This window comes from Poecilia reticulata, chromosome 4 (assembly GCF_904066995.2).
Source record: "Poecilia reticulata chromosome 4, P_reticulata-male-v2, whole genome shotgun sequence".
Lineage (NCBI taxonomy): Eukaryota > Metazoa > Chordata > Actinopteri > Cyprinodontiformes > Poeciliidae > Poecilia > Poecilia reticulata.
Genome location: NC_088833.1, coordinates 6,476,430 through 6,491,978, shown reverse-complemented (window position 1 = coordinate 6,491,978; position 15,549 = coordinate 6,476,430).

Below are 15,549 nucleotides of genomic sequence, written 5' to 3'. Positions count from 1 at the left end.
GACCTAAGCTAAATTGAATAAAAAGCAATTGATCAGATATACTGTAAAGTATATAAATACTTTTTGATAGTATAGAATTGTTTTCTGACAAACTGAATTTAGGAATTAGATGTGCTTACAGAAAAGGACGCAGGAAAAATCCTCAACATAAATAGAAATTTCAAATATTGTATTAAATATTACCTCCTTCCTAAAATAATTTTCTTTGCTTAAAACATATTTTAAAGAGGAGGAAGTGTTGATTTTTTCAGCAAAATTATTGGTGTGTCAGAAGATCATATGAAGATGGGAGTGAAGACGCCCTGGAGGTCTGCTGGAGCCAGAGCATGGCTGTCAAGAATCAGATGAAATGGTTACAGAAGCTTATTGTAAAACTGTTTGTTTGCTATGATTAAACTATGATTATTTCCAACAACGACCCCAGAGCAATCATCATGAGTCTGTAAGTCAAATAAATTTAAAGTATTAAACTGCTCTTGCGGTTTCAAACATTGGTGTAAATTTGATTGAAACTGGTTTATACATCCAAAGCAAAATCTTAAAACTACTGCACTGAAAAAAGTGTGATCAGGGTTAAGTAATATTTACTAAACTAGAAAATTCCTGCAGAAATTTTAAAGGGGCATGCCAAAGTGTGCCCGTCGGCTTTGACGCAGCGTTATGATGTTAAAAATTAGCATTAAGCAATCATGCTTAAGAAAGCTTCAGTGTGGTCAATAACCTGCGGGGAGTCAGAAGCATGTTTTCTTAAGCTGTACTCGTACGGTAGTATGAGCATTTTTGCTCATTTTAGTATGTTGCATAAGCTAAAATGAGCCAAAATGCTAACAATAGCATGAATGCTATTGGAGCATCAGTAGCATGTTGTCTGTCATTACTTGCGTCACACATGGCAGACCAATCCTTGCTCCGACCAAGCTTCCAACCAACAAAAAAACCTGACCTGTGTAACAGGTCACAAACACGAAAAAAGTCTTTTTAAATCCTGAAATTATTCAAATAAATTCTTCATAAACCCAATATATTACCCGGATAACAGTTTATATATTAACCTGATAACAGTTTATGACGGAGTATTTCCTTGCAAACGGCTACGTTTTTAGCCTTAGCTCTCTGCTAAAAGGAAAAGTACAACACGATGAAAATGTAAGAAAATAAAAACAAAACTCACCAAAACCGATGTAACTTAGTTCTCATTAAATCCCAGTCAGTTTTCGACCAGGTAATTTATGTTTTCTCAACTATATTAAGCGTTTCCGTTCATCACCGCTCTTTTCCTACGAATCCTCTTCTGCTCTCTGTCAGGTTTGTGATCTGTAGCATCACCCAGGCGCCGCGTCTGTGCCGCTGGTTCCTTAAAGGAGCAGCGACGTTATTTTCTGTCCACAGACTTTTAATCAACTATTTATTCTTATTTATGTCAGATTTTAACATCGGGGACATATGTGTAATGGTTATAGTCTTGAATCAGTAGTATAATGCTGAAAACACAAGAAGTTGTAAATACCAGTAAACCCTACAGTGCAGTCCTGGGTAGCTGCAGTTCCAGACACTGTGTTCTTCTGTTGCTATGGTAATTAATCCCCTGCAGCTGTGAGAGCCAAAGAGCGGGAAAATGCTCTTCAGACACAGTTTCTATACTTGGGAGACACCAGGCGTCAGTCTGAAGGACCCTGACAAAAAGCATAAGCCCTAGCAAATTTTTGTAAACATTGTACATGAGCAGGCATGTGTATCTATGTTATGACCAACTTTCAGATCAATAGGGCGATATTTATGCCTGTGAGGGGGATTTAAAAAGGGTTTTTGAGTCAGCCATAAACAGTCCTGTGTGTGTGTTTCATAGAGAAAGATTACTGATTCTGTGAGACACAAAATCTCAAATTTTTTCGTTTTTATTAATTTATGTAATCATTTTAACTCCAATCCCCAATAAAAGTAATAGCTCCCTTCTCGGGTACGAGCCGCACGTTTTGATACCACTTTTGTGGGTGGGTACGCAGCGGTACGAGCCGCATTAACGGTGACGGAAGAATAAATATATAATAATAATAACTAGAAAATTCCTGCAGAAATTTTAAAGGGGCATGCCAAAGTGTGCCCGTCGGCTTTGAGCCAGTGTTTTTATACTAAAAATTAGCATTAATGCTAAAGAAAGCTGCAACGTAGTCAATAACCTGTGGAGAGGCAGAAGCATGTAGAATAATCTGTACTTGTACCATTCATTATGTTAAAATTGATGCATATGCTAAAATTAGCCAATATGCTAATGTTAGCTCAAATGCTGGCAGTAGGATGTGGAGCAACACGACCATGTTGTTTTAATTTTACTACTCTATTCAGTATACTAAACATTTCTAATTAATGAGAAAATTAGGTAAAAGCTAACTTTAGGTAAAAGTGCTAGTGCACTAGTCATAGACAGTGAAATGCTAACTTTTGTACAAATGCTAATGACCTGCCTTGCTGAGCATCACCGCTCTTTTCCTACGAATCCTCTTCCGCTCTCTGTCAGGTTTGTGATCTGTAGCATCGCAGGCGCTGCGTCTGTGCCGCTGGTTCCTTAAAGGAGCAGCGACGTTATTTTCTGTCCATAGACTTTTAATCAGCTATTTATTCTTATTTATGTCAGATTTTAACATGGGGGGACATATGTGTAATGGTTATAGTCTTGAATCAGTAGTATAATGCTGAAAACACAAGCAGTTGTAAATACCAGAAAACCCTACAGTGCAGTCCTGGGGAGCTGCAGTTCCAGACACTCTGTTCTTCTGTTGCTATGGTAATTAATCCCCTGCAGCTGTGAGAGCCAAAGAGCGGGAAAATCCTCTTCAGACACAGTTTCTATACTTGGGAGACACCAGGCGTCAGTCTGAAGGACCCTGACAAAAAGCATAAGCCCTAGCAAATTTTTGTAAACATTGTACATGAGCAGGCATGTGTATCTATGTTATGACCAACTTTCAGACCAATAGGGCGATATTTATGCCTGTGAGGGGGATTTAAAAAGGGTTTTTGAGTCAGCCATAAACAGTCCTGTGTGTGTGTTTCATAGAGAAAGATTACTGATTCTGTGAGACACAAAATCTCAAATTTTTTAGTTTTTATTAATTTATGTAATCATTTTAACTCCAATCCCCAATAAAAGTAATAGCTCCCTTCTCGGGTACGAGCCGCACGTTTTGATACCACTTTTGTGGGTGGGCACACAGCGGTACGAGCCGCATTAACGGTGACGGAAGAATAAATATATAACTAGAAAATTCCTGCAGAAATTTTAAAGGGGCATGCCAAAGTGTGCCCGTCGGCTTTGACGCAGTGTTATGATGTTAAAAATTAGCATTAATGCTAAAGAAAGCTGCAACGTAGTCAATTAACTGTGGAGAGGCAGAAGCATGTTGAATAAGCTGTAGTTGTACCATTCATTATGTTAAAATTGATGCATGAGCTAAAATTAGCCAATATGCTAATGTTAGCTTAAATGCTGGCAGTAGCATGTGGAGCAACAGGACAATGTTGTTTTAATTTTACTACTATATTCAGCACACTAAACATGTCTAATTAATGAGAAAATTGGCTAAAAGCTAACTTTAGGTGAAAATGCTAGTGTATTAGTGAAAGACAGTGAAATGATAACTTTGTACTAATGCTAATGAACTGTCACTATCCTGAGAAATAAATAACATAAAAAACACTAATATTATTGCACCGCCTATGGCGGTGCACTAAAAGTTGAGGAATATACAGACTTTTAATTTGAAATTTTCAGTAAGCTTCATTTTAACTACCTCACCAATTTAATGTGTAACAGTAGTTTGTTTAAACCATGCGCATAAAGCACAAAAGAGCAATTACCTGATGTGAAAAATGTCAAGGCTTTTATTTTGAAATTTTTAGTAAGCTTCATAATTGTTACACATTGGATTAATGGCCACATTAATCCAATGTGTAACAGTCCAGCTATATAATGCCCAAAACAGCAAGTAGTTCTAAATGCCAGCTCAGCCCTAATGTGTGGTATCTGAGAGTTCCACCATGTTGTAGTTCTTCTATAGTAATTAATCCTCAGCCAACTGCTGTGTGTGTGCTGCGCAAGGCAATGCACTAGGGGCAGTGAAGTGCTACTCTTTGTGCTAATATACTGAGAAAAAAAAGGTTAAAAAAAAAGTTCTTGCACCGCCTATGGCAGTGCACTGACATGAGAGGAGTATGCAGGCTTTTATTTTGAAAGTTTCAGTAAGCTTCATTTTAAGGACCACGCTAATTCAATGTGCAAGTCTGGTTTGTTTAAACCAGTACCATAAAGCCCAAAAGACCAATAACCTAACGTGAAAAATGTCGGGGCTTTTATTTTGAAATTTTTAGTAAGCTTCATTTCAATTAGCCACACTTATCCAATGTGTAACTGTGGTTTGTATATTCCACCAATATAATGACCAAAACAGCAAGTAGATCTAAATGCCAGCTCATCCCTATGTGATATTTGAGAGTAGTTCTGACCTTCAGTCATTGTAATTCTAAAGAGCAGCTCAACTATCGTGTGAGTGAGACACAAAGAGAGAAACAGATTCTAACTGTTAGTTTTTCTGAACAAAGCAGTCCAAACATCTCCTTCCTGTTCAGGAACTGCAAGAGTGATCCAAAAACTGTTTGAAGCATATAGTCAAGGGGGGTGAAATGCTAAAGTTTGTGCTAATGTTATTGAACTGCTTTGCTGCGCAAGGCAGTTCACTATCCTGAGCAGGCGGTGCACTCATGTGAGAGGAATATACAGGTTTTTATTTTGAAAGTTTCAATTAGCTTCATTTTAATGACCACACTAATTCAATGTGTAACAGTGGTTTGGTTAAACCAGTCATGTAAGGCCCAAAAGAACAATTGCTTGATGTAAAAATGGCCAAAGCTTTTATTTTGAAATTTTCAGTAAGCGTCATGATCAATGGCTACACTAATCCAGTCTGTAACAGTAATTTGGTAACACCAGTTTTTAAATCACCAGTAGAGCAATTGCAGGATGTAAAAATGATCAAGGCTTTTATTTTGAAAAATTTATTAAGCTTCATTGTAAATGGCCACACTAATCCAATGTTTAACAGTGGGTGTGTTAAACCACTTAAATAGTAGCCCTCTGCTTTAACTGTATGTTTGCCATAGTGTTTGTATTCTGACCCAGGAGCTGTTGCCATGTTCGGTTGCTATGGTAAATAGGCCACAGGGTGCCAGCTGTAAGAGAGACACACAGGGGGAGACAATTCTATCTGTTTGAGCCAGCCAGTTTCACTAAAACAAGCACACTGAACGACCCCTTCCCATTCAAGATCCGTAAGGCCGATCCGAAAACCGTTTGAAGCGTATGAGAGGGCTATTTGTCGTCTCCCATAGTACCGTGATTCATATCTGTAGGTCATTCACAGGAATTGCACTGATGAGAGAAATATGGTGTGTGCAGAGCTCAGTAATTTTTCAAAAACCTATATTAAACACAGAGGAGGAGCGTCAGTTGGTCATGACCCGTCACTTTGCTCTGAAGCACCTGGACAGAAAACCGTAAGCCCTAGAGAAATTTCGAAAACATTTTACCGGAGCAGGCATTCTTTGCCTACGGCGGTGCACTAACCTCAGGGAAGTATGCACTTTTATTTTGAAACTTTCATTAAGCTTCATTTTAACTACCTTACCATTTCAATGTGTAACAGTAGTTTGTTTAAACCAGTCACAAAAAGGCCAAAAGAGTCATTGAAAAATGTCAAGGCTTGCTGCGCAAGGCAGTTTACTATCCTGACAAATAAATAACAAAAAAGTTTAATATTATTGCACCGCCTACGGCGGTGCACTAAAATGGCGGGTCAAATGCAAATGTTTGTGCTAATGTTAATGAACTGCCTTGCTGCGCAAGGCAGTTCACTATCCTGAGCGAAAAAAGGTAAAAAAAGCTGAATATTATTGCACCGCCTATGGCGGTGCACTAACGTGAGGAATATGCAGACTTTTATTTTGAAACTTTCAGTAAACTTCATTTTAACTACCACACCAAATCATAGTGTTACAGTAGTTTGTTTAAACCAGTCACATAAAGGCCAAAAGAGTAATGAATTGATGTGAAACATGTCAAGGCTTTAGTTAGGAGTTAGTTAGGCTGCAAAGAAATATACAGGCTTTTATTATAAAATTTTCAGTAAGCTTAATTTTAAATGGCCACACTAATCCAATGTGTAACAGTTGTTGGGTTAAACCAGTGATATAATGCCCAGAAAACTCTGCCCTGCCTGTAGATTTAACATTCTGTTCACCCTCCTTCTGTAGTAACTCAAAAACCTATATAAAACACTGGGGATGAAGCGTCAGTTGGTCATGTCCCATAACTTTGCTCTGAAGCACCTGGACAGAAAACCGTAAGCCCTAGAGAAATTTTGAAAACATTTCACCGGAGCAGGCATGCGGTGCTATTTCCTGACCAACTTTCATACCAATAGCACAAGTTTTGCAGCCATGAGAGCGATTTCAAAATTATTTTTGGGTCAAAATTCCACTCTGTTCCTCACTCTAAAAAGCGGCAGTTGGTTTCAGTTACACTCTAGGGTTTCGGCAGTTGGAAATTTCGCTCGTTTTTCGCTTTTTACGTCGCCATCGTAACTCCGATCCCCAATAAAAGTAATAGCTCCCTTCTCGGGTACGAGCCGCACGTTTTGATACCACTTTTGTGGGTGGGCACGCAGCGGTACGAGCCGCATTAACGGTAATGGAAGAAGATGTTATAATAATAAACAGACATTCTATTGGGTGTAGAACAATAGGTGCCTGCCATGCAATGCATGGAGGCAGTACTGACTTGCTTCGCAAGTCAGTACTGCTCTCCTTATGCATTGCTATGGCATGCCCCTAACTAGAAAATTCCTGCAGAAATTTTAAAGGGGCATGCCAAAGTGTGCCCGTCGGCTTTGAGCCAGTGTTTTTATACTAAAAATTAGCATTAATGCTAAAGAAAGCTGCAACGTAGTCAATAACCTGTGGAGAGGCAGAAGCATGTAGAATAATCTGTACTTGTACCATTCATTATGTTAAAATTGATGCATATGCTAAAATTAGCCAATATGCTAATGTTAGCTCAAATGCTGGCAGTAGGATGTGGAGCAACACGACCATGTTGTTTTAATTTTACTACTCTATTCAGTATACTAAACATTTCTAATTAATGAGAAAATTAGGTAAAAGCTAACTTTAGGTAAAAGTGCTAGTGCACTAGTCATAGACAGTGAAATGCTAACTTTTGTACAAATGCTAATGACCTGCCTTGCTGAGCATCACCGCTCTTTTCCTACGAATCCTCTTCCGCTCTCTGTCAGGTTTGTGATCTGTAGCATCGCAGGCGCTGCGTCTGTGCCGCTGGTTCCTTAAAGGAGCAGCGACGTTATTTTCTGTCCATAGACTTTTAATCAGCTATTTATTCTTATTTATGTCAGATTTTAACATGGGGGGACATATGTGTAATGGTTATAGTCTTGAATCAGTAGTATAATGCTGAAAACACAAGCAGTTGTAAATACCAGAAAACCCTACAGTGCAGTCCTGGGGAGCTGCAGTTCCAGACACTCTGTTCTTCTGTTGCTATGGTAATTAATCCCCTGCAGCTGTGAGAGCCAAAGAGCGGGAAAATCCTCTTCAGACACAGTTTCTATACTTGGGAGACACCAGGCGTCAGTCTGAAGGACCCTGACAAAAAGCATAAGCCCTAGCAAATTTTTGTAAACATTGTACATGAGCAGGCATGTGTATCTATGTTATGACCAACTTTCAGACCAATAGGGCGATATTTATGCCTGTGAGGGGGATTTAAAAAGGGTTTTTGAGTCAGCCATAAACAGTCCTGTGTGTGTGTTTCATAGAGAAAGATTACTGATTCTGTGAGACACAAAATCTCAAATTTTTTAGTTTTTATTAATTTATGTAATCATTTTAACTCCAATCCCCAATAAAAGTAATAGCTCCCTTCTCGGGTACGAGCCGCACGTTTTGATACCACTTTTGTGGGTGGGCACACAGCGGTACGAGCCGCATTAACGGTGACGGAAGAATAAATATATAATAATAATAATAAAGAGGCGTTCTATTGGGTGTAGAACAATAGGTGCCTGCCATGCAATGCATGGAGGCAGTACTGACTTGCTTCGCAAGTCAGTACTGCTCTCCTTATGCATTGCTATGGCATGCCCCTAATAACTAGAAAATTCCTGCAGAAATTTTAAAGGGGCATGCCAAAGTGTGCCCGTCGGCTTTGACGCAGCGTTATGATGCTAAAAATTAGCATTAATGCTAAATAAAGCTGCAACGTAGTCAATAACCTGTGGAGAGGCAGAAGCATGTTTACTAAGCTGTACTTGTACCATTCATTATGTTAAAATTGATGCATAAGCTAAAATTAGCCAATATGCTAATGTTAGCTTAAATGCTGGCAGTAGCATGTGGAGCAACAGGAACATGTTGTTTTAATTTTACTACTCCATTCAGTATACTAAACATGTCTAATTAATGAGAAAATTAGCTAAAAGCTAACTTTAGGTAAAAGTGCTAGTGTATTTGTCAAAGACAGTGAAATGCAAACTTTCGTACAAATGCTAATGAACTGCCTTGCTGCGCAAGGCAGTTCACTATCCTGAGAAATAAATAACATAAAAAAAGCTAATATTATTGCACCGCCTACGGCGGTGCACTAACACGACAGAATTATGCAGACTTTTATTTTGAAACTTTCAGTAAGCTTCATTTTTGTTTCACATTGGATTTATGGCCACATTAATCCAATGTGTAACAGTCTAGCTATATAAGGTTAAAAAAAACTACATATTATTGCACCGCCTTCGGCGGTGCACTGACGTGAGAGGGGTATGCAGGCTTTTATTTTGAAAGTTTCAGTAAGCTTCATTTTAATGACCACGCTAATTCAATGTGCAACTCTGGTTTGTTTAAACCAGTCCCATAAAGCCCAAAAGACCAATAACCTGATGTGAAAAATGTCAGGACTTTTATTTTGAAATTTTCAGTAAGCTTCATTTTAAATAGACACACTAATCAATGTGTAACAGTGGTTTGGTTAATCCACCAATATAATGCCCAAAACAGCAAGTAGCTCTACATTCCAGCTCAGCCCTCCTCTGTAATAACTGAATGATCCGCCATGTTGTAGTTCCGACCTTCTGCTCCGCCCTCTGTATTAAGGTGTTCCACCATGTTTAGAACTACAGAGACCTTGTAGTCCAAACCAGCAGTTGCCATAGCGATCAAGCCTCTGCCAACTGCTGTGTGTGTGTGAGAGACACTTCATGCAACTTTGAGAACACCCAGTCATTTTAATGAAAAAAGCAGTCTGAACGACCCCTTCCCGTTCGGGAACCGTTATGCCGATCCAAAAACCGTTTGAAGCGTATGAGAGGGCTACTTGTCGTCTCCGATAGTCCTGTGATTCATATCTGTAGGTCATTCACAATAATTGCACTGATGAGAGAAAAATGGTGTGTGATGAGCTCAGTAATTTTTCAAAAACCTATATTAAACACTGAGGGGGAGCGTCAGTTGGTCATGTCCCATCACTTTGCTCTGAAGCACCTGGACAGAAAACCGTAAGCCCTAGAGAAATTTCGAAAACATTTTACCGGAGCAGACATGCGGTGCTATTTCCTGACCAACTTTCATACCAATAGCACAAGTTTTGCGGCCATGAGAGCGATTTCAAAATTATTTTTAGGTCAAATTCCACTGTGTTCCTCACTCTAAAAAAGCGGCAGTTGGTGTCAGTTACACTCTAACGTTTCGGCAGTTGGAAATTTCGCTCGTTTTTCGCTTTTTACGTCGCCATCGTAACTCCGATCCCCTATAAAAGTAATAGCTCCCTTCTCGGGTACGAGCCGCACGTTTTGATACCACTTTTGTGGGTGGGCACGCAGCGGTACGAGCCGCATTAACGGTAATGGAAGAAGATGTTATAATAACTAGAAAATTCCTGCAGAAATTTTAAAGGGGCATGCCAAAGTGTGCCCGTCGGCTTTGACGCAGCGTTTTGATGCTAAAAATTAGCATTAATGCTAAAGAAAGCTGCGACGTAGTCAATAAACTGTGGAGAGGCAGAAGCATGTTGACTAAGCTTTAGTTGTACCATTCATTATGTTAAAATTGATGCATTAGCTAAAATTAGCCAATATGCTAATGTTAGCTCAAATGCTGGCAGTAGCATGTGGAGCAACAAGACCATGTTGTTTTAATTTTGCTACTCCATTCAGTATACTAAACATGTCTAATTAATGAGAAAATTAGCTAAAAGCTAACTTTAGGTAAAAGTGCTAGTGTACTAGTCAAAGACAGCGAAATGATAACTTTTGTACTAATGCTAATTAACTGCCTTGCTGCGCAAGGCAGTTCACTATCCTGAGAAATAAATAACATAAAAAACACTAATATTATTGCACCGCCGTAGGCGGTGCACTAACACGAGAGGAGTATGCAGACTTTTATTTTGAAACTTTCAGTTAGCTTCATTTCAAAAAGCCACACTAATCCAATGTGTACCTGTAGTTTGGTTAATGCACCTCTATAGTGCCCCATACAGCAAGTAGATCTAAATGCCAGCTCATCCCTTGTGCTATTTGAGAGTTGCGCGATGTTGTAGTTCTGACATTAAGTTTTTGTAGTTCTAAAGAGCAGCTCAACTATTGTGTGAATGAGACACAAAGGGATAAACAGATTCTAACTGTTTGAAGCACTTGGTTTATCTGAACAAAGCAGTCCAAACATCTCCTTCCTATTCAGGATCTTTTAGAGTGATCCGAAAACCGTGTGAAGCATATAGTCAAGGGGGCTCAAATGCTAATGTTTGTGCTAATGTTAATAAACTGCCTTGCTGCGCAAGGCAGTTTACTATCCTGAGAAATAAATAACATAAAAAAGGCTAATATTATTGCACCGCCTTCGGCGGTGCACTGACGTGAGAGGAATATGCAGGCTTTTATTTTGAAAGTATCAGTAAGCCTTATTTTAATGACCACGCTAATTCAATGTGCAACTCTGGTTTGTTTAAAGCAGTCCCATAAAGCCCAAAAGAGCAATAACCTGATGTGAAAAATGTCAGGGCTTTTATTTAGAAATTTTAAGTAAGCTTCATTTTAAATAGACACACTAATCCAATGTGCAACAGTGGTTTGGTTAATCCACCAATATAATGCCCAAAACAGCAAGTAGCTCTACATTCCAGCTCAGCCCTCCTCTGTAATAACTGAATGATCCGCCATGTTGTAGTTCTGACCTTCTGCTCTGCCCTCTGTATTAAGGTGTTCCACCATGTTTAGAACTACAGAGATCTTGTAGGCCAAACCAGCAGTTGCCATAGCGATCAAGCCTCTGCCAACTGCTGTGTGTGTGTGAGAGACACTTCATGTAACTTTGAGAACACCCAGTCACTTTTCATGAAAAAAGCAGTCTGAACGACCCCTTCCAGTTCAGGAACCGTTATGCCGATCCAAAAGCCGTTTGAAGCGTATGAGAGGGCTACTTGTCGTCTCTGATAGTCCTGTGATTCATATCTGTAGGTCATTCACAGGAATTGCACTGATGAGAGAAATATGGTGTGTGGTGAGCTCAGTAATTTTTCAAAAACCTATATTAAACACTGAGGGGGAGCGTCAGTTGGTCATGTCCCGTCACTTTGCTCTGAAGCACCTGGACAGAAAACCGTAAGCCCTAGAGAAATTTTGAAAACATTTTACCGGAGCAGACATGCGGTGCTATTTCCTGACCAACTTTCATACCTATAGCACAAGTTTTGCGGCCATGAGAGCGATTTCAAAATTATTTTGGGGTCAAAATTCCACTCTGTTCCTCACTCTAAAAAGCGGCAGTTGGTTTCAGTTACACTCTAGGGTTTCGGCAGTTGGAAATTTCGCTCGTTTTTCGCTTTTTACGTCGCCGTCGTAACTCCGATCCCCAATAAAAGTAATAGCACCCATCTCGGCATCGAGCCGCACGATTTGATACCACTTTTGTGGGTGGGCACGCAGCGGTACGAGCCGCATTAACGGTGACGGAAGAATAATAAATAACTAGAAAATTCCTGCAGAAATTTTAAAGGGGCATGCCAAAGTGTGCCCGTCGGCTTTGACGCAGTGTTATGATGTTAAAAATTAGCATTAATGCTAAAGAAAGCTGCAACGTAGTCAATTAACTGTGGAGAGGCAGAAGCATGTTGAATAAGCTGTAGTTGTACCATTCATTATGTTAAAATTGATGCATGAGCTAAAATTAGCCAATATGCTAATGTTAGCTTAAATGCTGGCAGTAGCATGTGGAGCAACAGGACAATGTTGTTTTAATTTTACTACTATATTCAGCACACTAAACATGTCTAATTAATGAGAAAATTGGCTAAAAGCTAACTTTAGGTGAAAATGCTAGTGTATTAGTGAAAGACAGTGAAATGATAACTTTTGTACTAATGCTAATGAACTGTCACTATCCTGAGAAATAAATAACATAAAAAACACTAATATTATTGCACCGCCTATGGCGGTGCACTAAAAGTTGAGGAATATACAGACTTTTAATTTGAAATTTTCAGTAAGCTTCATTTTAACTACCTCACCAATTTAATGTGTAACAGTAGTTTGTTTAAACCATGCGCATAAAGCACAAAAGAGCAATTACCTGATGTGAAAAATGTCAAGGCTTTTATTTTGAAATTTTTAGTAAGCTTCATAATTGTTACACATTGGATTAATGGCCACATTAATCCAATGTGTAACAGTCCAGCTATATAATGCCCAAAACAGCAAGTAGTTCTAAATGCCAGCTCAGCCCTAATGTGTGGTATCTGAGAGTTCCACCATGTTGTAGTTCTTCTATAGTAATTAATCCTCAGCCAACTGCTGTGTGTGTGCTGCGCAAGGCAATGCACTAGGGGGCAGTGAAGTGCTACTCTTTGTGCTAATATACTGAGAAAAAAAAGGTTAAAAAAAAGTTCTTGCACCGCCTATGGCAGTGCACTGACATGAGAGGAGTATGCAGGCTTTTATTTTGAAAGTTTCAGTAAGCTTCATTTTAAGGACCACGCTAATTCAATGTGCAAGTCTGGTTTGTTTAAACCAGTACCATAAAGCCCAAAAGACCAATAACCTAACGTGAAAAATGTCGGGGCTTTTATTTTGAAATTTTTAGTAAGCTTCATTTCAATTAGCCACACTTATCCAATGTGTAACTGTGGTTTGTATATTCCACCAATATAATGACCAAAACAGCAAGTAGATCTAAATGCCAGCTCATCCCTATGTGATATTTGAGAGTAGTTCTGACCTTCAGTCATTGTAATTCTAAAGAGCAGCTCAACTATCGTGTGAGTGAGACACAAAGAGAGAAACAGATTCTAACTGTTAGTTTTTCTGAACAAAGCAGTCCAAACATCTCCTTCCTGTTCAGGAACTGCAAGAGTGATCCAAAAACTGTTTGAAGCATATAGTCAAGGGGGGTGAAATGCTAAAGTTTGTGCTAATGTTATTGAACTGCTTTGCTGCGCAAGGCAGTTCACTATCCTGAGCAGGCGGTGCACTCATGTGAGAGGAATATACAGGTTTTTATTTTGAAAGTTTCAATTAGCTTCATTTTAATGACCACACTAATTCAATGTGTAACAGTGGTTTGGTTAAACCAGTCATGTAAGGCCCAAAAGAACAATTGCTTGATGTAAAAATGGCCAAAGCTTTTATTTTGAAATTTTCAGTAAGCGTCATGATCAATGGCTACACTAATCCAGTCTGTAACAGTAATTTGGTAACACCAGTTTTTAAATCACCAGTAGAGCAATTGCAGGATGTAAAAATGATCAAGGCTTTTATTTTGAAAAATTTATTAAGCTTCATTGTAAATGGCCACACTAATCCAATGTTTAACAGTGGGTGTGTTAAACCACTTAAATAGTAGCCCTCTGCTTTAACTGTATGTTTGCCATAGTGTTTGTATTCTGACCCAGGAGCTGTTGCCATGTTCGGTTGCTATGGTAAATAGGCCACAGGGTGCCAGCTGTAAGAGAGACACACAGGGGGAGACAATTCTATCTGTTTGAGCCAGCCAGTTTCACTAAAACAAGCACACTGAACGACCCCTTCCCATTCAAGATCCGTAAGGCCGATCCGAAAACCGTTTGAAGCGTATGAGAGGGCTATTTGTCGTCTCCCATAGTACCGTGATTCATATCTGTAGGTCATTCACAGGAATTGCACTGATGAGAGAAATATGGTGTGTGCAGAGCTCAGTAATTTTTCAAAAACCTATATTAAACACAGAGGAGGAGCGTCAGTTGGTCATGACCCGTCACTTTGCTCTGAAGCACCTGGACAGAAAACCGTAAGCCCTAGAGAAATTTCGAAAACATTTTACCGGAGCAGGCATTCTTTGCCTACGGCGGTGCACTAACCTCAGGGAAGTATGCACTTTTATTTTGAAACTTTCATTAAGCTTCATTTTAACTACCTTACCATTTCAATGTGTAACAGTAGTTTGTTTAAACCAGTCACAAAAAGGCCAAAAGAGTCATTGAAAAATGTCAAGGCTTGCTGCGCAAGGCAGTTTACTATCCTGACAAATAAATAACAAAAAGTGGTAAAATTATTGCCCCGCCTACGGCGGTGCACTAAAATGGCGGGTCAAATGCAAATGTTTGTGCTAATGTTAATGAACTGCCTTGCTGCGCAAGGCAGTTCACTATCCTGAGCGAAAAAAGGTAAAAAAGCTGAATATTATTGCACCGCCTACGGCGGTGCACTAACGTGAGGAATATGCAGACTTTTATTTTGAAACTTTCAGTAAACTTCATTTTAACTACCACACCAAATCATAGTGTTACAGTAGTTTGTTTAAACCAGTCACATAAAGGCCAAAAGAGTAATGAATTGATGTGAAACATGTCAAGGCTTTAGTTAGGAGTTAGTTAGGCTGCAAAGAAATATACAGGCTTTTATTATAAAATTTTCAGTAAGCTTAATTTTAAATGGCCACACTAATCCAATGTGTAACAGTTGTTGGGTTAAACCAGTGATATAATGCCCAGAAAACTCTGCCCTGCCTGTAGATTTAACATTCTGTTCACCCTCCTTCTGTAGTAACTCAAAAACCTATATAAAACACTGGGGATGAAGCGTCAGTTGGTCATGTCCCATAACTTTGCTCTGAAGCACCTGGACAGAAAACCGTAAGCCCTAGAGAAATTTTGAAAACATTTTACCGGAGCAGACATGCGGTGCTATTTCCTGACCAACTTTCATACCAATAGCACAAGTTTTGCAGCCATGAGAGCGATTTCAAAATTATTTTTGGGTCAAAATTCCACTCTGTTCCTCACTCTAAAAAGCGGCAGTTGGTTTCAGTTACACTCTAGGGTTTCGGCAGTTGGAAATTTCGCTCGTTTTTCGCTTTTTACGTCGCCATCGTAACTCCGATCCCCAATAAAAGTAATAGCTCCCTTCTCGGGTACGAGCCGCACGTTTTGATACCACTTTTGTGGGTGGGCACGCAGCGGTA